The 24,947-nt window shown below is 48.1% G+C and overlaps 1 pseudogene; it reads right to left on the reverse strand.

Annotated features, from left to right (window-relative positions):
- Positions 1-261: 261 nt before the first annotated feature.
- On the reverse strand, positions 262-23,961 carry LOC130109668 (glutamine amidotransferase-like class 1 domain-containing protein 3, mitochondrial; annotated as a pseudogene).
- Positions 23,962-24,947: the final 986 nt, after the last annotated feature.

A 24,947-nucleotide genomic window follows, 5' to 3' on the forward strand; every position in this document is an offset into this window, starting at 1 on the left:
TTTTGATGCCAAATACAGTATGTACTAAACTCCATCATATTAGTAATGGTGTTGGTGTGTATATACATATGTATGTGTGTATATATATTATATTTTCAGGGGAGCAAAAAATGAACAAAAACACTCCACAGCAAGAGTCTTTAATGTTTCATTACAAACATCGATAATACATGTACAATACTACATCTCATGACATACATCAGCTGAATATGATTTTAAGGCACATTTTCAACATCAAAAACAGCCATAAGGGATGGCCTTTCACATCCCTTGAGCCAGTTTCAGCACCTCTGTTACCATGACACTTACTCCATCAAAAACGTCATGAAAGAGCATCGCACATAAAAGCACTGGTGGTGACCAGTTTATTTTAATATCGACATGTGTGCTTCCCCAACATTTTTATTCCTGTTTGCAGCCCACCTCCTTCACGGTGGCAGCAGTCTCGGCATGGGGCCATCTGGGAAAGAGATGAGAAAAGGAGAGTTAGAACTGTAAATTACATTTTTCCAGCGCAGATTCTCAAATGATGTTGATCATTTCTCATAGAGAAACCCACCTTTCATATTCTTTGTCCTGGCCCACGGTGAGCTCACAGCCAGTCAGTGCTTTGGCAACAAGCACAGGATGTCATGGTTGTGTGATCTGGGTCATAGACGCTCGCCTGTCCTCCATCACCTGATTGGTGTTTCGGTTCACCTGCACCTCATTTGCCTGAGTGATCTTGATTACCCGGCTTCACTCACCTGTTCCCCTTTCTCTGATTGGCTGTGCTGTTCCCACCCTGTCCTGTGCACCTGCACCCAATCTCCCTGATTGGCTCCCTACGTGTATATATTCTCCCCTGGTTGCCCTGGCTCCTTGTCGGATCGTCTCACAGAGACACTCACAAAGACACACATGTGTTGACTCTTGGTCGCCGGTTGCACCACGTCTCGTTCCAAGCCTTCTCTGCTGTCTGTAGCGTCTGTACCTTAAAGCGTTGTTCCAGCCCCGTCTGTCTCTGAGTGGTGCATTTGGGTCTTCCTTTCCTGCTCCCAGCTTGACAGTCTCTGTGAGACGATCCGACAAGGAGCCAGGGCAACCGGGGGGGGGGGGGGTAGGTATATACACGTAGGGGAGCCAATCAGGGAGATTGTGGGCAGGACAGGGCAAGAACAGAACATCCAATCGGAGAAAGGGGAACAGGGGAGTGAAGCTGGGCAATCGGGGTCACTCAGGCAAATGGGCGCAGGTGAACTGAAACACCAATCAGGGAGTGGGTCGGGGCCTTTGTTATGGGCCTTTCTTCAACCACAGGCCTGTTAGCACTCCACATTGGTGTCTCTTGGTCACTGTCTACTTGTGTGTCAGCATGCCCAATGGTCAACATTCCTTGTGAAGCATGTTATGCACCACTACTCTTTCAGGTTCACTCAGATGGCTCAGGTCAACTGGTGGATTCCATTGAATGTCAGTAACTTACTCACTCTCTGCATTCACTTGACTTACTGACACTGGAGGGCGATGATTGAGGTTCTCTAAAACAGTAGATGGATACACACCCTGAACTTGCTGTAAGTTCTTCCTGACAACTCAATGTCATGATCAGTGGGATTTTGCACATCAAGAACAATGCAAGGTGAAACACCACTTCTGAGCTTTAACGTCTAACAAAACTCAATGCCTTCAACCCACTGAGGATTTATATCAGGCTCAAAGACAAGTGTGGTGTCTTTTTTCAGTGGCCATGTTTGCACCTTACAGTCAATCTGAACAGAGGTGTGTTTGAGTGCAATGACTTTCTCTTTTGTTGTTTTCACAACATAGTCGCATGACTGTCCGGCAGTTCAGAAGTTGCTTCCAGTGTGGGAAGATGGCAGAGCGAATTCACGTTTGCAGCGGCCTCACCCAGTATTGGTGTGGGAAGATGGTGGCGCGAATTCACATTTTCGGTGGTCTCACCCAGTGCCATCAGTGCAGTGTCTTTTTCACATCTGCATCTAAATTTATGTCTTCATTTGTTGGCTGGGAGAGCTGGCGCTGCATCGGCTGTGAGAGCTTGGTCTGCTGCACTGTGGGCCCAGGGACTGCAGCCTTGCCCAGAGCTGCACCCGAGGAAGTAACACCGAGGGCGGTCTGACAGGATGCGAAAGCAGATCAGGCTAAGCTAACTGCTAGCCCATGCAGACCGGAAGTTCCGATAACATCAAGGGCGGTCTGGCGGCGGCCTCACCTGGCGTTGACTGGAGTTTTTTATGTTGTCGTGTGGCGTGTGAGGAGGTGTGTCAAGGGTGTCTGGCTGGGAGAGCTGGCGCTGGATTGGCTAGGAGGGCTTGGTCTGCTTCGTCCGGCTGCCACAGGGACCATGGCCCCTGCCTGGAGCTGCACCCGAGCAAGCGACATGGAGGGCGGTCTGACAGGATGTGTAATCAGGGCAGGCTAGGCTAACTGCTAGCCCATGCCGACCGGCAGTTCCAACAGTCTTCCTGGCTGGTGTTTGTTCCACTGGACAGTGATTTTATATATATATATATATATAATATATATATTAGTTTGAATATGTGTGTTCCTCTAGGTCTTGAATGTGCTTTTGTCTTTATGTTGCACTGCTGTGGGCTGGGGGAAATGGCATTTAGTTTCACTTCATGTGCACAAGTACATGAGGTAAAATGACAAAGAAAGTGTTCCTCATTCCTGATTCAGTTCCTGATTCAGTCACCAGAACAGTGAAGGCTGTAACATGTTATTTTTCAAGGCTATGAAAAGCCGCTGTTAAAGTCTCATGCAACTGTTCTCTTCTCGTAACATCCAGTTGCTCTGTAGTGCTAGTTTTTATTATACACTCAATGACATTGAAGCTCAGGATGGGCTGTGACTAGCATGGGGACAAGTTCTTTTGGGTTGGTTCCCTCTGCAGCTACTCCCAAAGTGACCTCAATGAAACCCTTATAAGGTATGCTCTGTCCATGAGCAGCTGTGATTTTCAACTTCTCAGGTGCATCAAGGAACTCAAGAGATATCTTTTAATTCCTCTCATGGCAAATGTCTTCTTTTCCACTTTTCATCAACAATACAAACATAGGAGCCTGTGACCCATAATGCTTGAGTTCTGCAGCCTTGTATGTAGCACTCAAACCATACACCATTTCCCTACCAGAGCAACAAGGTGAGAATGGTTGTCCTCTTTTATTGTGTGGGTGGCATTTGCCCTTGGGTGAGAGTGTTGGTTTTCCTGTGGGTGCTGGTTGCATCATTTTCTATGGTTTAGCCAATGTTCAGCTTGGCAGATTTTAGAACGGTGTCTTTTTTACAGGATGCATATCTTTGGAGTCTTTGCTCTTTCCCCGAGACATCACAGTGGGAGCAATACTGGACATTCCACTGTTGCTGGCTTACTCCCTGTCCCGTGGGTGTAACTCTCTCCTGTTTAAAGGACCATATTTGTCTTGTCTGGTTCTCTCACCCTACAACCTGTGAGGAAGTGTTCACTACTACCGCATCTGTAGCAATGGGTGCAAAATTTACTTCCACTTTGCTGGCAGCCAATACATTTTCTCAAACGTCCATGATTCAGGGCAGGATACTGATGCTGTGGTGAGAACCTTTGTTGGTATTGTGCTGTATCTCCTCTTCGTATTGTTCCTGGAGGAGGCCATCAACTTTGTTGTGGATACTGGAACTTGGGAGGGGGGATGCTTTCTTGCACTACAGGTGAGGCCAGATATTGTCTGTGCTAGTTTAGGCTGTCAATTTGACTCTGATTTGTGCAACTTAGACCAGATTCTACTTCCTGTAAAACAAACAGGACTTTTTCTTCTTTTTTTTTGTCTCAAATCTAGGGTGCATCAGGAAATTTTGTGGGGTTTCCTTACTACTTGGAACCTCTGAGGTGAGTTGTTTATACAGTTCTGTTGCCCGCTTTTCTTGGTAATGGGGCCTGAGAATCCTCCTCAATGTAGGTAAGGTAAGGATGTTTTTTCCCTCCAGGTAGCTGTGTGTGTTGTAAGCTTGGTGCTAGTGCTCCAATCACTGTATCAATTATTTCTATTTCAGGAAATCCCTTGCTGATGCCTTGCTCAATTTGGTGTGCTAGACTGGAGAAGGTAAGTTTGTCTTTTTGCCCTGGCTCACCAATCTAGCCTGACATTTTGAATTCTCTGCTCCACTGTAATGAGAAACAAGGTGGGGGGGGGGGGTCTGTTGAGCAGAGACATTGTCTTGTTTATCACAATTACCTACCACAATTACCTTAACGTTGTTAACTCCTTTTCCCCAGGTTTTAACCTCTTTCACAGGACTCAAACATTTTAACTTCTTTCACAAGACTGTTTTCATAAAACTTTTTACATTTATACTTATAAACTGTTTATAAACGAATTCCCTTCTCTCCCTATGACAGTTTGTATTGCCTATTGAACTTATATCAATAATCAGCTTCCTAATAAAATCAGTCTATTCCATTTGCAGCCCATCTCCTTCATGGTGGCAGCAGTCTGGGCATGGGGCCATCTGGAAAAGAGAGAGAAAAAAGAGAAGACTTAGAACTATAAATTACATTTTTCAACACTAATTCTCAACTGACGTTGACCATTTCTCATAGAGAAATACACCTTTCATGTTCTTTACCCTGGCCCACGGTGAGCTCACAGCCAGGCAGTGCTTTGGCAGCAAGCACAGGAGAGATCCAGCACAAGCCCAGGTGTTCGCCAACCCGTGAAAGGTATTGATTAGTTTCTCCACTTGGGGCTGGATGGTGAACCCCTCCCAGATAGTAAAAGTTGTTAATTCAACATTGAATCATGGTCAAAATGGTCGTTTTTGGTTGAGGTTGAGAAATCAATATTGATTCAACATTTGATAACAGACACAGTTTAAACGTTCAAAAAAACAATGTTGAATCAACATTGCAATAAGGGTTATGTTTTCAGGATTGAAATAGCAACATTGAATCAATATTGTCTCAGTGTGCACAATGCCCGCCAGGCTGTGATTGGCTAGACTGCTTTCTCTGTTGGCGCTCAACTGATTTGAATTTTTTGTCAGCTGACTGACACACGTCGTGTAGCAGAACGTGAGCTTGCAAGATCATCTCACTAGGCTAGTACAACGCAAAACCGTTGGTCCTTCACACCGTCCTCATAGTCCTTTTCTGTCAGTGTGTGGTAAGTCATGACCTTTTAATTAAGGCTAATGTTAACTAGCACATTATTGCCATGACACATTACTCTGCTGGTTGTTTTAAATAATTGTGAAGTTTGATGCTCATCTGGGGTCGGCTGTAGTGGGTTAACACTGCTAAAATTAGCTAGCTTGCTCTGAAAAAACCCACCGAATGGAATTCTCCGTTTCTATGGTGCTTTCCATTTGTTAATAACTAGCTGTTGAGGGGCTCGAGCAGGAGTCGTGACAACTTTCTCTTTCAGCTACACAGCGTGCACCATTTATTCCTTCCACCATTACAACAACAACCAAAAGCCCGCGCAGCATAAGTGTATCACTGCACACCAGCGGTCCGAAGCATCCGTCGTGATGGCGATGGGTGCTCCAGACACAGGGTGTGCCAGCATCGCCGCGTCAGCCAGGGCGGCCTTCACATCCGTAAAAGCCTTGTCCCTCTCTGCAGACCAGTCCACGGCGTGTTTGGGTGCTGTGCCCTTCAGAGCCTCATATAGGGGGCGGAGGAGATCGGCAGCCCGGGGGATGAACCGGTGGTAGAAGGACACCATGCCAATGAACTCCCGGAGGGACTGGGCCGTGTGTGGGCATGGAAAGTCTGCGATGGCCTCCACCTTAGCTGGAAGGGGGGCCGCCCCGTCCTTGGTGACCCGGTGGCCCAGGAAAGTTGATGGTGCTCAGACCAAACTGGCATTTGGTCGGGTTAACTATCAACCCGTGCAGGCTGAGCCTCTCGAAAAGGGCTCTGAGGTGGGACAAGTGCTCGGACACGGAGGTGCTAGCGACCAGGATGTCATCCAGGTACACAAAGAGGAAAGGCAGGTCCCGCAACACTGAGTCCATGAGGCGTTGGAAGGACTGCGCGGCGTTCTTGAGCCCAAATGGCATGCGCAGGAACTCCAACAGTGCGAACGGAGTTGTCACAGCCGTTTTGGGGACATCAGTGGGACGGACGGGCACCTGGTGGTATCCACGGACGAGGTCCACCTTGGAAAAGATCACTTTCCCAGCCAGGTGGGCGGAGAAATCTTGGATGTGTAGGACCGGGTAGCGGTCCGGTGTTGTTGTGTCATTGAGCCGACGGTAGTCATCACATGGACGCCACCCACCGCCAGGCTTAGGCACTATGTAGAGGGGTGAAGCCCACGGGCTGCTGGAGCGGCGGATGATGCCGAGGCGCTCCATGTTCTCAAACTCCGCCTTGGCGACAGAGAGCTTGGTCGGGTCGAGGCGCCGAGCTCGGGCGTGCACCGGCGGGCCAGTGGCGATGATGTGGTGCTCAATCCCATGTTTGGTCGTAGATGACGAGAATGTGGGCTGAGTGAGGTCAGGGAACTCAGAGAGACGATGGAGAAACACGTCCTCGTTGGAGAGCCTGCCGGACAGCCTGACGGAGCCTGTATCGCTGAGTGCACACACGTGTGAAGCGAAGGTGACGGCGTCAATCAGGCGTCGATTCCTGACGTCCACCAGCAGCCCATGAGCACAAAGAAAATCTGCACCGAGGAGGGGAAATGCCACGTCGGCGGTGACAAAATCCCAGCTGAACCGCTGTCCGTTAAAACACATGTCAATGTGCCTCGTGCCGTACGTGCGGATAGAGCTGCCGTTAGCAGCTTCCATGGGAGGGCCGTGAGCGCCCGACAGGGCGTCCACCCTCGATGCAGGTACGACACTCCTCTGCGCCCCAGTGTCGCATAGGAAACGCCGCCCCGAGATGGAGTCTTCCAGGAAAAGTAGCCTGTTGTCCTCCACGCCGACGCCCATGGCCACTAGTGAGCGCCGGCCTTGGCGTTTCCCGACGAGCTGAAATTGCACGGGGAGTTGCACTTTTTTGCTCTGGCCCCGAACTTTGCATGGTAAAAGCACAGGCCGGGCTCCTGTCGCCGACCGGGGGTTGCCGCGGCGACCACCATTGAGTCACCAGGTGTTGGCGTGTGGGGGTGGGCAGGGGTGAGCGCGGACGCGCAGTGCTGCTGTTGGCTTGCCAGGAAGAACTTGTCAGCTTCTTCAGCTAGCTTGCGGCAATCGGTAATGCTGGTGTTAGCCAAAGCGGTCCGCACCTGAGCAGGCAGTTGTCGCAGAAACAGTTGGCCAAAGAGGAAATCAGGTGTGTGCGCCTGTCCCAGCAGATTCAGCATTGTGTCCATGAGCTCGGATGGCTTGCTGTCACCCAAGCCTTGCAGAGAAAAGAGACGGTGGGCCCTCTCGGCGTCGGAAAGTTGAAAAATCTTCAAGAGGTGATCTTTGAGCCCCTTGTATTTGTCTGCCGCCGGAGGATTTGTAAGGAGACTCACCACTCTAGTTGCAGTCGAACATCCGAGCGCCGATACCACGTAGTAGTATTTAGTAGCATCATCCGTTATTTTGCGGATAGCAAACTGCGCTTCCGCCTGGGCGAACCATGTCGTTGCCGATGACTCCCAGAACTCTGGCAATTTGAGAGAAACCGCGTTGATTTCGTCAACCATGTTCGTTCGAAAGATTGTCTCTGATAACTACAAGAGACAAACGTCGGGGTCACCAGTGTAGAGGGGCTCAAGCAGGAGTCGTGACAACTTTCTCTTTCGGCTACACAACGTGCATCATTTCTTCCTTCCACCATTACAACAACAACCAAAAGCCCGCGCAGCGGAAGTGTATCACTGCAAACCCGAACTGAGAAAACAGCAGCTGTAAACCAATGTTCCTACTAGCTCAATAAGGGGAATTATGTATCCCCATAACCACTACAAGCTAACATTAGCTAGTTATTAACAACTAACATAGCTAGCTAGTCTAGCTATGTTAGTTTAGCGAGAAAGTTGTATTAATACAAATCTTTGAAGCAGCTGTCAATACAGTCTTCCATTTATGTAACACTTGTGTTGTGAACTGCTTTAGCAAGTTGATTTAAAGTTAATTTGGCGGCAAGCGCAGCTGAAATGGCGCCAGCTACGTTAACATTATAGAGTTGGCTAGTTGTTCAATGGTGGCCATCTGTCCGGTTTTAGGATGGACAGTGCAGTCTTGAAATACGGTGTCCATCTCGTCTACACGCTCATTTGGCAGTTCATTGCTTGCTTAGCAACTGTTTACCTCTTGACAGATGTGTGCATCATAACTTTCCCCCCAGCTTTTTGCAATGGTAGCTCATGTAACGGGGGCAGTCCTATGCTGTTCTTTGCTGGTCAGCCTGCTGCACGCCCGTCACTTCCATCATCAGCTCTGCGTTGTGTTCTATTTTCGGTGGGGTCCCAGATGTTGTGGGGGGCCCTCAGTCTCTCATCATCATCATCATGATCAAGGAAGGAGGGGGGACACACAGGACTCAATTTGGCCCACCTTGCCATTTATTTTGGTTTCAAACCCTTCGACAAACGTCCAGTCCTCCAGCGGGAGCAGTGTTTCTTACGGACGTGGGGGTCGAAGTTCAACCACTGCCCGGACTTCAGTCGTGTGCGTTAGAAGGAGAAACCGTCCACGGGACTCCGATGTAAGAAAGGATAAACAAGTATTTTATCCCACAGCTTGCAGTATCTTCTTACAGGGATACTCAAGGTTACGTTCTCCTCAACCAGCAAAACTGTCCTACGGTAAGAAACACGCGTCGCTCGACTCGATCGCTGCTTGAGACTCCTCCCACAAAACAAAAATGGCCTCTCCCGCGTTCCGTCTTCCGTGTACCCATAAGACCTCTCTCTTAAAGCGACAGTACACGTATATGACGGTCGTTGTAAAACACATAAAAGTAAATAATGACATAAAATAAAATGTAGTAAACACAAATAACAGCACACAGACAGGATTTGGTGATATTTCATACTCAAACAAAATAAAATAAAAACATTAATTTTAACCTGGTTACATTCACCCCACCTGAAATTCACCAACATCCTGACAGCAGGATAAAAAGAGAAAGAGGAAAGGAAAAGCCCGTCACTGACTACTGGCACAAGTGAAAAGAAGGACCTAGTCCTCCAGTCAACTTAGGAGCTACCTCGGTTACGAGGTCCAGAAAATAATGAGGTTGATCAAGTCTCAGAATTCCCTTAGATCAATGTGACGCCTGATACGCCACACCATGCACTTGGCCCAAAACAACCCTGTCTGATAGACACCTAATAACTCACATTAAACTAGTTTGAATGACTCCAACCTCCATCAAAGTTCAAACCCTCACACTCCGTAGAAATGGCATCTGAGCCATAGATTCTATTAACCTGTTCACTGACCTCACCACCCTCCCTGTGCGTGTCCTAACCCGACCATCGCTCTCTACTTGTGTGCGTGAGACAGTGCGAGCTGCAACATCTGTATCGAGTGAGGGTGGTGCCCCTGTGTGCGAATCAGTGTGAGATATAACACCTACATCGAGTGAGTGTGATGCCTCTATGTGTGGTGCATGTGTGTTGGGTGGTGCGTGTGTGTTGGGTGGAGACTGAGCAGTGGCCCCCACAGGACTGACTACCAGACTAGACGGAATGAACTCTTCCGCTTCTGCCCACTCAGATCTAGGTGAGTCTCCAAGTGATGAGACTGCTAGCCCCACTGCATCCCCTGAGACCGTCAGGCCATCTGCACTGTCCTCCTCATCGGACCCTGCGCAGTCAAGCAACTGACTGGTTGTACTGGACTCCTCACCCTGATCTAACTCAGGAAGGGGCAAGAAGTTGACCTCCAACAAACGGTTCCTGTGCACCACCCTGGTGTGCCCCTCTGCATCCTGAATCTTGTAGACGTGGATATTGGGGTTGACACCGACAACCGTGTACACTCCGTTCTCCCATTTGTCAGCCAACTTTCTCTTCCCTCGCTCACTCTGGTTCGCAACCAAAACACGATCCCCGACAGACAGGACAGTGCCCTTGGCATGTCTGTTGTACTGTCGCGCCTGATGCTGCTGCTCAGCCGTGGAGTGCTTCTGAGCGATCTCCATTGCACTCCTTAGACAGGAAAGCAGAGATTGAGCATAAGAGTCATAATCAACAACGTGAGGGTCATGCAAAACCTGCCTGAACATAACATCCACCGGCAGTCTTGGGACACGCCCATACATCAGGAAGAAAGGTGCGTAACCCGTGGTCTCGTGAACAGTGGCATTGTACGCGAGCGTGAGAGAATGGATCTGCTGAGGCCACTGTTGCTTCTGCTGAAGCGGAAGGGAACGGAGCATATTCCCCATCGTGCGATTAAACCGCTCTGTCCCGCCATTACCCATAGGATGGTAGGCTGTCGTGTGGGACTTCGCTACACCCGCCAACCTGAGAAGCTCTGCAATCAGGTTGCTCTCAAAGTTTGTGCCCTGGTCAGAATGTATTCTCTCCGGAAACCCGTAAACACAGAATACATGATCCCAGAGTTTCTTGGCGACCTGCTTCGCTGTCTGATTGGCGCAGGGGAACGCGTGAGCAAGCTTAGTGAAGTGGTCAGTAACCACTAAGACATCGACCGACCGCTGCTTACTGTCCTCAGCGGACCAGAAATCCATACACACAAGCTGCATCGGTGCGGAGGTTTTAATGCTCTCCAGGGGCGCGCAAGCAGCTGGCTCTGGGGTCTTCCCAAACACACATCTCCGACAGCATCTGACATATGCTCTGATATCCCTCTCCATGTCAGGCCAATAAAAACGCTGCCTTGCAAGAGAGAGAGTACGGTCCTGGCCCTGATGACCAGCGTGATCGTGGATGCCAGACAGTGCCTTGTCTTTCAGACTCAGAGGTAAAACATACTGAGACCGCCTCTGCTTGGACACTGGGTCCTTTGTCACCCTGTACAAGACACCATCATTGACTTCCAACTTCTCCCACTGTTTCAGCAGCCTGAGGACCTTCTGGTCAGCACCATGCCTCTCACGTCTCGATGGCCGCTTCCGAACAGCGACAAAGGGCAACACCTTGGAGATGCAGGGGTCCTGCTCCTGACTCAACCTGAGCTCCTCGGTGGATAACATTGGCAGTGTATCCTGACCACCCGACAGATGCTGAACGTGCTGGACCAAACTGAGTGCTGTGAATACTGATGCATCAGGCCAGTCACATTTGGCTTGACAAAAAGCCCTGACCTCAGCTGCATCACCAGCAAACCCAGATCGCGCACTACTCACTGTTTGGGACTGGCAACTGAGTCTGAAAACATCCTGCACAGAGTCCCCCTCAACCCCGTCGGCTTCCTGAACAAGGGCCGGGTAGGGCTCCCTAAGTAGCCTCTGACTGACGGGCTTGGAAAAAGGGTCGCGACTCAAGGCATCCGCCACCACGTTTTTCTTCCCTGGCAGGTGTTTGAGATCGAAAGTATAAGACGCCAACTTAGACACCCAGCGGATCTCACACGCGTCAAGCTTCGGCTTCGTTAGGAGATAAGTCAGCGGATTATTATCTGTCCAAACGGTGAAGCTTTGACCCTTCAGCCAGTGGCTGAACTTTTCACAAACACTCCACTTCAGCGCCATGAACTCCAGTCTATGAGCTGGATACTTCCGCTGTGAGGCACTGAGGGACTTGCTTGCAAAACCAACAGGTCTGGCCTTGGACTCTCCTCGGGGCACTTGAGACAGCACCGCGCCGAGTCCGTCCAAAGACGCATCGACCGACAAAATGAAAGGCACCTCAAAGTCTGGATGGGCAAGCACCACACACTCCAGTAACATCGTCTTCAACAGATCAAATGCTTCCCCACATTCCACCGTCCAGTCTGCGGAGGTAAGCTTACGGAAGCTGCCATGGGGCTTCTTATCCTTAGCTGACCTCCCCCTCCTCTTTTGTCCAGCTGTAAGGGCGAACAGGGGCTTAGCCACGGAGGAGCAGTTCGGGAGGAAATGCTGGTAGTAAAATACCATACCAAGGAAAGATTGGATCCTACGAACAGAAGGCGTGCACCCATCACCTTCCATGAGATCCTGCACTGTCATGTTGGAGATGACCTCTACTTTGGAGGGATCGACAGACACACCTCCGCCATCAACCACGTGGCCCAAAAACCGCACCCGCTTCTGCAGCAGATGACACTTTTTCGGAGCCAGTTTCAAGTTGTTCTCCCTCAACCTCTGAAACACAGTGCGGAGCCTCGACAGAGCCTCAAACTCTGACGGCGCGAAGACAAGAAGATCATCAAGATAGCACAAAAGCTTCGTGAAGTTCAGATCCCCAAAGATCCCAATCATCATTCTCATGAAGGCTGCAGGGCTATTACAAAGGCCCTGTGGCATGCGATTGTATTCATGCAACCCAAGGGGAGTCGTGAAAGCAGTGTATTTCCTGTCATCTTCATGCATTGGGATGTTGAAGAAGCCAGAGGTGAGGTCCATCGTACTAAAGAGGCAGTTACCACCCAGCGCGGCAAGACAGTCCGACTGGTGTGGCAAGGGATGAGCGTCTTTCAAGGTCCGAGCATTCAGCCATCTGAAATCAGTGCAGATCCGAAGCCCGCCATCCTTCTTCCACACCATAACCAGTGGTGAAGCGTATGCGCTCGAGGACTTCCGGATAATCCCTTTCTCCTCCATATCAGTGAGAACCTGTCTCAACTTCTGATAGTGGGCTGGGGGAACCCTCCTGTAGGGCAAGCGAAAGGGGCTCTCATCCACCAGATGGATGCGATGTGTGTATCCTGTGACCTCGCCACAGTCCAGAGAGTCCCTGGAGAAGATGTCATGGTACTCGGTGAGCAGCTGAGTGAGCTGGGACTTGCATGCCTCACTAACCTGACAGGAGCTGAGGTCAATGTCACTGAGTCCGAGCTCTGACAAACTCCTAGCCGGCTGGACAGGCGGACAGGCACTATCTGTGGCGTTGGACTCATGCCTCCCTGCAACTGATTGCAGTCCCTGGAAAACATTAAAGTCCTCAATCGCCAAGCATGGAAACACATCAGCCAACTTGCAGTTCCTTTTCAGCGTGATGGCTTTGTCAGATGGATTGACAACAGTCATGGGTACCCACCTATCACCCCAGAGCGGTGTGACAAGTCGACCTACGAGTACACTGCGTGGCATGGCCTTGGAGTCTGTCGGCTCCACAACAACAGTGCTTCCAGCTGACATAGGCACCTTAGCAGGAAGTCTGCCCCAGACTAAGTGCTCGTGCCTCGGTAAGAGTGTCACGGCCTGGGTGAGCTTAACAGTACCTATCTTCTCAGGAACTGCACCACCCCTCCAGCGCTCTACATTCGTGAACATGGACAAGAACTGTTCAACGTCAGGACTAGACGGATGTTCCTGTCCGGACGCGATGTCCCAGTACTCAGTACCACTCTTGAGTACATGGGCCACATGTTTAATGACGTTTGTGCCGACTATCAGATCATCATGCTGACCGGGCACGACCAGAGTGGGTATGACAAAGGAAACACCATAAAGCTGCATGTTGAGGTCATAAAAACCATCAGGCCTAGTCTCCAGACCACCGCAGCCAATCAAGACAATGTTCTCTTCAGGCTGCTGCTTCTCAGGTAAAACACCCCCAGAGCGGAGCTTCTCTACTGCATTTTCACTGATACTGCATGACATAGAGCCAGTATCCAACATGCCATTAAGCTGCACACTCTGGTTGACAAGAACAGGAGCATAGAACAAGTCACTGAAAGCCTGAATCCTCTGTGTCGCCTGAATGACCATACGTGAACCCTGAGGTGCTTTGGCACACTTGTCTTCATACAAGTGAGCCAGGTCGGAGACATCAGTGAGGGATACATCTACTTTACCCACACCATCCCTCTCTAGGTGTGGGTTTAGTAGTTTAACGGACGAGACTGACGACCAGCTCTTCCACCAGGCTGAGAACGGAGCTGGTTGGGCGGCTGAGGGTGAGGACAGTCCCTCTTCCAATGACCAGGAGACAAACAATTTATACATCGGTTCTCCCGGCTGCAGTGGGAAAATGTGGAGTGATCCGGAGACTTACAAATCCTGCACAACCTCTGTGGTGTGTCTGGCACCCACCCTACGGCGTTAGCTGGTGGTTGAGTCAGCGTCGGTGTCCGGACTGCAGCGCTAACTGGAACCTGAGTCTGCATTGTGACCAAACGGTCTAGCAAGCTCACCAAACTCCTCATATAGTCATCACCGCCAGAGACAGGTGCGGGAGACGGTGCGGGAGACGGTGTAGGAGACCTTGCAAAAAATGGTATAGAAGATGACGCATGAGCCGGGACGGGAGATGGCACCACCGGCACGGTCGTGTTCAAGTCGGGAGCCATGTCGACTACAGGGACATGAACCTGTGAATGGAACCTATGCTCTACCGCGCCTGCTTCACGTTGTCCACCTGCAGCAACACGGGACTTCCTCTCCAGCATGTGCTCATCAAGCCTCTCCTGGATCTCGCTAGCAGACCATTTCCCTGCGGACTTGAACTTAAAAACATTGGCAAGAGACTGATCTGGACAGTGTTTGATAAACATCATGCTTACCTCGTGGCTTGGCTCTTCAATACTACGGCCCTGCCACTTCAAGCATTCGTCAGCCACCTCCACTGTCTTATTAAGCCTAATCCAATACTCCATAGCGTCCTCACCTGGCTTGGGCAGCGTACTGTAAAAGTCCGCCAGGGGCATGCTCGAGTATGTGAAGTCACTAAAGTGTTGCTTCAGTACATCAAAAATAATGTGGGGGTTCGCTATGTGGTCGACAGATGTGTTGCGCAGCTTTATCCTCACCACGTCCCTTGCTTTCCCCATAAGCTTAGCTAGAATCTCATGTGACTGCTCACTAACTGGAATGGCTCGCTTCCTCAAATACAATGTCATAAGGCTCTCCCACTCATGAACTGTAAACTTATCAGAGCTATCGCCCCTGAAAATAGGAGGCTCCCTAGCATCTGTCTGCATTACTACTCTAACAGTAGGCACTGTCTCCGAACACTGTTCAGCAGACCTAGCACTGTCTGTGTGTGTGTTTCTAAGCATTTGTGTTTCCTGCAGCTTAGCAGTGATTGACTCTCCTATCTTCTCTGCTAACTGAGTAATGAGCATTGCTAACTCACCCACTGGCTGCTCGCTGTTACCTAGCACAGCCCCTTCGCTGATACCTGGCCTGGCCCGTTCTACGTAGCGTGTGGAGGTGAACTGAGGAGTGCCAAATGTGGTCGGGTCTCTAGGTCCTGGTGCTCTGGTGTCTGGTTCCCCGTCCTCTAAGAGCTGCCCGAAACTCCTACCTACACCTAGCCGTAAACCCCCACCCACATCTAACTGGTACCCCCTCTCCATAGCACACTGGCGATCCAAAAGATCCTGATGAGCAATGTTACCCCCACCTACGTACGAACCACCCTCTGCCATGTTCCTACCTCTAACACTCAGAAAAAATAAAAAATAAAATAAAAAAGTGAAAAGCTCAATTCATTTAAATAATTGAATCTAGAAATCACTAAGCGATTGAAACAATCACACACAATCAACAAATTCACCAATAGATTAATCACATATGCACATATCCAGTAGTTTACATCAATAGATTATTCACACGAGTCCTTCAATCACATCAACATTAACCTTTTTTCCTTTTTTTTTCGTGTGTTTTTCTTCCTTCAGTATATACAAATGTCCTGTTCACAAGCCCAGTCCATGGTAACCACAGCTATGACTGTCCAGTGTCCACACAGCTCAACTCCAGTCCACTGTAACATGAGCGTACAGTCTATAGAAATACCTGAGGACGTCTGGGGCTTGATGACGACAGCAGCCTCCCGCGGCGAGCAACTGATGTCACTCTCAGGATCCAGGAGGGTCACGGCACCAATGTAACGGGGGCAGTCCTATGCTGTTCTTTGCTGGTCAGCCTGCTGCACGCCCGTCACTTCCATCATCAGCTCTGCGTTGTGTTCTATTTTCGGTGGGGTCCCAGATGTTGTGGGGGGCCCTCAGTCTCTCATCATCATCATCATCATCATGATCAAGGAAGGAGGGGGGGACACACAGGACTCTATTTGGCTCACCTTGCCATTTATTTTGGTTTCAAACCCTTCGACAAACGTCCAGTCCTCCAGCGGGAGCGGTGTTTCTTACGGACGTGGGGGTCGAAGTTCAACCACTGCCCGGACTTCAGTCGTGTGCGTTAGAAGGAGAAACCGTCCACGGGACTCCGATGTAAGAAAGGATAAACAAGTATTTTATCCCACAGCTTGCAGTATCTTCTTACAGGGATACTCAAGGTTACGTTCTCCTCAACCAGCAAAACTGTCCTACGGTAAGAAACACGTGTGGCTCGGCTCGATCGCTGCTTGAGACTCCTCCCACAAAACAAAAATGGCCTCTCCCGCGTTCCGTCTTCCGTGTACCCATAAGACCTCTCTCTTAAAGCGACAGTACACGTATATGACGGTCGTTGTAAAACACATAAAAGTAAATAATGACATAAAATAAAATGTAGTAAACACAAATAACAGCACACAGACAGGATTTGGTGATATTTCATACTCAAACAAAATAAAATAAAAACATTAATTTTAACCTGGTTACACTCACATAGTGCATTGACTGCATTCATTTTGATTTTGCTCTGTTTCTCTTTATTTTCAGAGTTGTGTTACGAGAGGAGCCAGCGAGGAGCGAGAGAAGTGAAGAAATAGGCTACACAAATAAGCTACAGCCAAGTAAACCATTGCAATTATTTCCACAGCACCACCATCAAACTTAAAATCTGTTATTTCTTTTTTTTTTTCCTTTCCAGAGGCTGCTCGTCAACGTGACTGTAATGAATGAAAGGTCACGTGTTTAACTTGACCTACTCACGGATGTACGTGCAGTGCGTGTGACATATACAGGAAGTGAGAAGCGCATGTTATGAAGGTTGTATGTCGGATGAACGCTAGTAAAAGCTACACAGAGTTAAGAACCTACGAAGTCGGCTCGTTCTTGAATTATTCTTATGTCAGTAAGACAAGGCGTCTACGGACATTACATGGTGTCAGAATAGTCTGTGTATCTGAACACGAGCGGTCATGCCGAAGTTTAATCCGCCGAGTGAATTCAAGTTTGACTGCCCCGTTGAATGGCCGGAGTGGAGACAACGGTTTTCGCGCTTCAGGCTCGCGACAAAGCTGGATAAAGACGACGGGGAGATTCAAGTGAGTTCGCTGATTTATGCAATGGGCAGCGAGGCTGAAAAGATATTCAGCTCGTTTGACTTAGCGGCGGAGGGTGATAAAGTGGACTATGATATCGTACTGAAAAAGTTCGACGACTACTTTATTCCCCGCCGTAACATCATACATGAGAGGGCGTGCTTCTATCAACGTAGCCAGCAGCCAGGAGAGACAGCGGAGATGTACATCCGGACATTGTATGAGCTGTCTGAACACTGTGAGTTTGGGGACAAGAGGGATGAACATATCAGAGATCGTCTGGTAGTGGGCATAAAAGATAAGGTGCTCTCCCGTCAGTTCCAGCTCACAGCGGACCTTACTCTGGTGAAAGTCATTGAACAAGTGCGCCAGGCGGAGGCAATAACAAAGCAGCTCAGCCTCCAAGCTAACCAACCAGAGGCCCTGCTGGCTAACGTCAATGTTGTCCGATGGCGGGACGAACGCCAAAACAAAAAGGGCGGACAGCGTCATGGTGGCGGCAGTCCGGCAACCAACAAAGTAGACGAATGCGGGAGGTGCGGCAAGACGCAGCACACCGATGAGCGGAAGTGTCCTGCAACGAACAGTAAGTGCAACAAGTGTCATAAAAAGGGACATTGGGAGCGTGTATGTCACTCTAAAGCGGCGAGAGAAGTCCCTGAAGAGGTTAAACAGCTGTACTTTCTGGGAGAAGTTGGCAAAGAGAGCAGTCAGGAAGATTGGACTGTTAGTTTAACAATAAGTGATGTACCAATAACCTTTAAAATTGACACGGGGGCTGACGCTACTGTTATCAACCAAGGGACATTTAAAAAGCTGAAGCCAAACATAAAACTGGGACCTCCTGACACATGCTTCATAAGCCCAGGTGGAAACATCAGCTGCATAGGACAGTTTCAAGCCACAACCAAATACAAGGAGAAACAATACTCCTTTCCAGTGTATGTGATCAAGGGGAGAGGCAACTGTCTGCTGAGTCGTCCAGAGGCAGTGGAGATGGGTCTAGTGAAGCGGATGAATGAGGTCAGTGGAGTTTTCGGTTCAAGTGGACTGCTGAAAACAGACCCAGTGAAAATAGCTCTGGTGGAGGGTGCCCAGCCATACGCGGTGCATACAGCCAGACGGATACCGCTGCCACTTGTACCACTGGTTAAGAAAGAACTGCAGCGCATGGAAAATGAGGGCATTATTGAAAAAGTGACTCAGCCCACAGAATGGTGCGCCGCTATGGTGCCGGTGCTGAAACCGAACAAGAAAGAGGTTCGCTGCTGCGCTGACCTCAGGAGGCTGAATCGAGCGGTGAAACGTGAGAAATACGTGCTGCCCACTATGGAGGAAATAATGCCAAGGCTCGCAGGGTCAAAGTTCTTCACAACGTTGGATGCAGCAAGTGGGTTTTACCAGATCCCCTTGCATGAAGACAGCAGGGGGCTCACCACTTTCATCACCCCATTTGGGAGGCATGCTTTCTGCCGCCTTCCATTTGGTATAACGAGTGCTCCAGAGATTTTCCAGAGAAAGATGGCGGAAACTCTGACCGGGCTAGAGGGCACAGAGGTGTACATGGATGACATCCTTATACATGGAGAGACTGAGGAAATCCATGACCGGCGCCTAGCAGAAGCGCTGGGGGTCATTGAAACAGCAGGTCTCAAACTGAACCAAGCGAAATGCAAGTTCAAACAGAAACAAGTCCGCTTCCTTGGTCATATCATCAACGAGGCAGGCATCAGACCTGACCCGGACAAAGTGGCCGGAATAGAGAACTTTCCTCAGCCCCAGAACGTGACGGAACTCAAGAGGTTCCTCGGGATGGTGAACTATTTGGCAAAATACGTCCCAGAGCTGTCCACTGTAGGTCAGCCGCTTTATGGACTGCTTAAAGCAACGACAGAGTGGCTGTGGGGACCTGCACAGAACACAGCATTCCAAGACCTTAAAGCAGCACTCGCCACCGCCCCGGTACTCACCTTTTACGACGTCACTAAGGCTACGGTGGTGTCAGCAGATGCCAGCAGCTACGGGCTGGGAGGCGTTCTGCTCCAGCAGCACGGGGAACACTGGAAGCCCGTGGCCTACTGCTCCCGACGGCTGAGTGACGCAGAGACAAGGTACGCACAGATCGAGAAAGAGTGCTTAGCCAGCGTCTGGGCATGTGAAAGGTTCGAGAAGTACTTGTTTGGTCTTGACAATTTCAGACTTGTCACCGATCATAAACCACTAGTGCCCCTCATGAACAGCAAAGACTTGGATAATGTGCCCATTAGGTGCCAGAGACTGTTGATGAGGCTGATGCGTTTCAATGCAGTGGCTGAATACGCACCAGGCAAAACTTTAGCTGTGGCTGATGCACTCTCCAGAGGCCCAGAGCAGTGCTACGGAGATGGTGCTTCTCATGATGATGTTGCAGCGCACATTGATGCCATCGTGTGCCAGGTGCCTGCCACACCTCAAAGGATGCAGGAGATAAAACAGAGCACGGATGGGGATCTGCAGCTCCAGACAGTGTTGGGCTTCATCAGACACGGCTGGCCTGAGTATGTCGATAAAGTGCCGGAGACAGTCAGAGACTTTTATCAGGTGAGAGGGGAGTTATCTGAGGTAGATGGTTTAGTCATCAGAGGCAGTCGTATCGTCATTCCCACAGAGATGAGGGAGGTGATCTTAGACAGAATACACGACGGGCACCAGGGGATAGCTAAGTGCAGAGAGAGAGCTAGCCAGTCAGTGTGGTGGCCCAAAATGACAGAGCACATTACAACAAAGATACAGCAATGTCAATTCTGCAGAGAACACAAGAACACACAGAGAAAAGAGCCTTTAATGTCAAGTGAGCTCCCATCCAGACCATGGCAGAAAGTTGGCATAGACCTGTGTGAGTACAAAAAGCAAAACTACTTGATAGTGTCTGACTATTATTCCAGGTTTTTGGAGATCCTAAATCTACCAACAACTACTAGCAGTCAGGTTGTAGCTAGGCTGAAGGCTACATTTGCACGTTTTGGTATCCCTGAAATTGTAGTTAGTGATAATGGGCCACAGCTAGTTTCAGAAGAGATGAGGAGGTTCAGTGAGGATTATGATTTCATCCATGTGACTTCAAGCCCACACTACCCCCAGAGTAATGGACAGGCAGAGAGGGCTGTTCAGATAGCCAAAAGCATATTAAGGCAGGAAGACCCTCTCCTCGCCCTGTTGACATACAGAGCTACACCCTCTTCTTCCACTGGAGCCAGTCCAGCGGAATTGCTCATGGGTAGGAGACTCAGAACCACCTTACCCACATTGCAGCATAACCTGAAACCGGCCTGGCCTAAAGAGGAACTGATCAAAACCGCTGACGCCGCAGCCAAATCGAGGCAGGCTTTCTACTACAACCGCAGGAACGGCGTGCGGACACTGCGCCCACTGAACTCGGGTGACGCAGTACTCACCAAACTTGATGGACAGAAAACATGGACAATGCCAGCAGTTGTTCACAGTCAGAGCTCCACTCCCAGATCCTACATAGTGGAGACAGCTCAAGGTGAACATTACAGAAGGAACAGGCGCCACCTGTTGGCCACACCTAAAACACTCACCTTTGTCAGCAGGGATCCTGACCATGTCACTCCAGGGGAGAGTGGAAACACGGATGAGTCCCGAGCAGCAGAAATGCCAACTTCCACACCATATGTTACTCGCTCTGGCAGGGTGAGCAAGCCAGCAATCCGGCTGGATTTGTGAGGCGTATGGACTTGTGTACTGTGGGAGATTTTTTATTTTTTTGTGAAAAGGGGGGTGATATACAGGTTAAAATTGTTGGCAGTAAATGTTCAGAGAAATGTTTAGAAAATAATCTTAGAGGGGGAGATGTAATGAATGAAAGGTCACGTGTTTAACTTGACCTACTCACGGATGTACGTGCAGTGCGTGTGACATATACAGGAAGTGAGAAGCGCATGTTATGAAGGTTGTATGTCGGATGAACGCTAGTAAAAGCTACACAGAGTTAAGAACCTACGAAGTCGGCTCGTTCTTGAATTATTCTTATGTCAGTAAGACAAGGCGTCTACGGATATTACAGTGACTGAAAGATGTTGGAGCTGAACTTGTCGTCAAGAAGTGGCTGTGTTATGCACCAGAGAAGGGGTGAGATAAAGAGGACTGACGGAAGAAAAGGAAGTTAAAGACTGTTTATATTACATGTCATGCTTTGATCGTTGTTGTCTCAACATGACAATTCTTGATTGGTCCGTTTGAAATTGGCACGGAGATAGCTTACGATTGTAACCAGGTTAAAATTAATGTTTTTATTTTATTTTGCTTGAGTATGAAATATCACCAAATCCTGTCTGTGTGCTGTTATTTGTGTTTACTACATTTTATTTTATGTCATTATTTACTTTTATGTATGTTTTACAACGACCGTCATATACGTGTACTGTCGCTTTAAGAGAGAGGTCTTGTGGGTACACGGAAGAGGGAACGCGGCAGAGGCCATTTTTGTTTTGTGGGAGGAGTCTCAAGCAGCGATCGAGCCGAGCCACACGTGTTTCTTACCGTAGGACAGTTTTGCTGGTTGAGGAGAATGTAACCTTGAGTATCCCTGTAAGAAGATACTGCAAGCTGTGGGATAAAATACTTGTTTATCCTTTCTCACATCGGAGTCCCGTGGACGGTTTCTCCTTCTAACGCACACGAGTGAAGTCCGGGCAGTGGTTAAACTTCGACCCCCACGTCCGTAAGAAACACCGCTCCCGCTGGAGGACTGGACGTTTGTCGAAGGGTTTGAAACCAAAATAAATGGCAAGGTGGGCCAAATTGAGTCCTGTGTGTCCCCCCTCCTTCCTTGATCATGATGAGAGACTGAGGGTCCCCCACAACACCTGGGGCCCCACCCAACTAGAACACAACGCAGAGCTAATGATGAGAGTGACGGGCATGCAGCAGGCTGACCAGCATAGAACAGCATAGGACTGCCCCCGTTACACGATCAATGAGCAAATGTTTTGGAAAGCTCTTGGGCGATAGCTATCTAAAATAGTTAAAATAGACTTTAGATTTTATCATTGGTTTATCATTTAGCATTGTTTCATGTGCTATTGGCTTGTGGGTAGATAATTTGACGGCCTGAATGGTTCTGGAGTTTCTGATTAAAATTCACTTTGCACTAATAATTTACATGTATATTATCTTATAGCCCAAGTTAAACCCAGTGGTGTAGTAGTGACTGAAAAAGTGTATACGATAACAGAAAATATTTCGAATTTGTGGTTTTGATAGTGTGGTATCTCAAGGTGTTTGCCTCAGGTTCAAAGTGATTTCAACTTAAAATTGTACAATAAAGAAAAAAATGATGATTCTTCTGTTTCTTTTAGTATATTCTAGGCCAGACGAAGAGCATGCTATATAGCATATAAATGATTATTATAACATTGTTTCAATGTCAAATAAACTAAATTTAACTTTTCAGATAATAGCTGAATCAATATTGATTCAATATTAGCTATGATTGAAAATTCAACGTTATTTCAACAGTGAACATAACGAGCACTTTCAACATATAATCAATGTCAGAAATCAATGAACATTCGATGCCATTTCAACATTGAACATATTGAGTGCTTTCAACAGTGAATCCAGGTGGTAAATCAATGTGGCTTCAATTCCTCTGCCTGGCAACATTTCAATGTTGATTCAATGGCATTTTGCTATCTGGGCTTCCTCTTCACTGCCCAGTCACTCAAGTTCTTAGCCACACCAAATTGCCCTATATCAAAGAATATGCAAGGAGGATTTAAACTTTCACTAAAACTGATGTTTTATATAAAATAACTTTTATACATGTTTTATGCAGCATCATGTGAAATACATTAAGGTAGAAATCTGCATTTATGTCTGAGTTGTTAACCTCACCTGGAATGATGGCGGCATCAAAAGCTGCAAAATCTATCTTGGCTAGATCAATCACATTCCCTCTGGCGATACGGGCACTTTTTTGCAGGATGTTGCATTTTTCTTTTGTGGGTTTCCTTCACAGTGATTCACAACATGCATCTGATCTGCAGTGAGCAAACATTTGCACCTGCTAGGGACAACAAAGAGGATTAATCAGTGACCGTCGCAAATCCAGTGGCCTAATGGATAAGGCACCAGCCTCCGAAGCTAGGGCTTGTTGGTTCAAGTCCCACCTGGATTAAGTGTAATGTGACAAATAAATGTGATAATATGAAGTGGAAACTTTGGTTCATGCTCACAAAATGCAAATTGATGTAATGTCTTTAAATGTATCAACCATGACTCGACACGAAAACAATACAGCTTAATTTAAAGGATGATTTGGGTGGAAGACTGTTTTTAATGTTTTCATAAGGATATATTTACGTTTTAGTAATAAACTTACTACTTTTTGATGAGAAATCCCCTGAATCACAGTGTGCTTTCCTTACGTCTTAAGTCCAGTAAAAATTATACCACTGCCAGTGATCACGGTGATAAGATATAAGATAAAGAAATAAATAATAAGATACATTAAAACAAAAATTTTAAAGTAACGATGTATAATACATGGGGATAAACATTTCTTTTCTTGGCAAGAGATGGGGGGGGCATTTAAATTAGCGTGAATTTTTGAGCTAAATCATATTGTTCTTTACGCTTGTCTTGAATTGGTAAAATAAAGATTTGATATCCACTTGCAGGCAAAACAACCTCTCATACACCCCATTTACTAACACACCCTATGCTGCGTATACAAGTCAAAGTCATCCTCAGCAACCATGTGGATTCTTCAGTTTGTCTCTTAAGGGGTGACTAGACATTAGACACTCCTAATTAGGGGTCCAAGCAGCGAAGCTGGTGGAACCCTATTGTATTTGTTAGGATAATTATTATTTTTCTCCGCTAAAAGTGTGTGAGGCTCAGCAACCGTAAGTCCTAGACCAACCAACTTTGGTACGTGGATTCCTATGGCCCCCCACTACTCAGGCGCCACAAATCACCTATGTCAGCCAGATGGTGGCGCTATAACAAAGGGTCATGCGTAATTCCCACACCATAAGTCAGATCAAGACAAAACTGCACAGACCTATGCATCTGAATGTGCTCTACAACTTTGTTATTGGGACCACATATGTCAGCCATATAGTTTGCCCGCCATTTTGACTTGTATTAGTTTGGGCGCGGTTTCTCAGCTAAACGTGTCTGAGGCTCAGCAACCATAAGTCCTAGACCAACCAAATTTGGTAGGTGCATTCATACGGCCCCCTACTACTCTGGCACTACAAATCACCCATGTCAGCCAGATGGTGGCGCTATAACAAAGGGTCATGCTTAAAAGGCCATAACTCCCACAGCATAAGTCAGATCAACACAAAACTTAATCGACCCATGCATCTCAATGTGCTCAACAACTTTACTATTGGGACCACCTATGTCAGTCATATAGTTTGCCCGCTATTTTGACTTATTTGGTGTGGAAGCGCTGCAGCTCTACATACCACACGCCAGGACACCTGGGTTTAACGACATACTTTTTCTTTTTACGGCAGTCGGCTAGGACGCAAGAAATCAGACACCGTCTGGTCCAGTTTTGGAAACTCTGGCACATGTTTCTGAAGCGATGGAAGTGTTACGACATTTTAAAAAATTACGGTAATCGTCTAGGACACAGGCGACCCAAGTAATCCGACATTGTCATATCTAGTTGGAAACTCGGGTAGGCTACTGTTTCTGAAGCAAGATTCTTCAATCTTTATTACATTACCA

The sequence above is a fragment of the Lampris incognitus genome, chromosome 1 (genome assembly GCF_029633865.1).
Source record: "Lampris incognitus isolate fLamInc1 chromosome 1, fLamInc1.hap2, whole genome shotgun sequence".
In the NCBI taxonomy this organism is placed as follows: domain Eukaryota; kingdom Metazoa; phylum Chordata; class Actinopteri; order Lampriformes; family Lampridae; genus Lampris; species Lampris incognitus.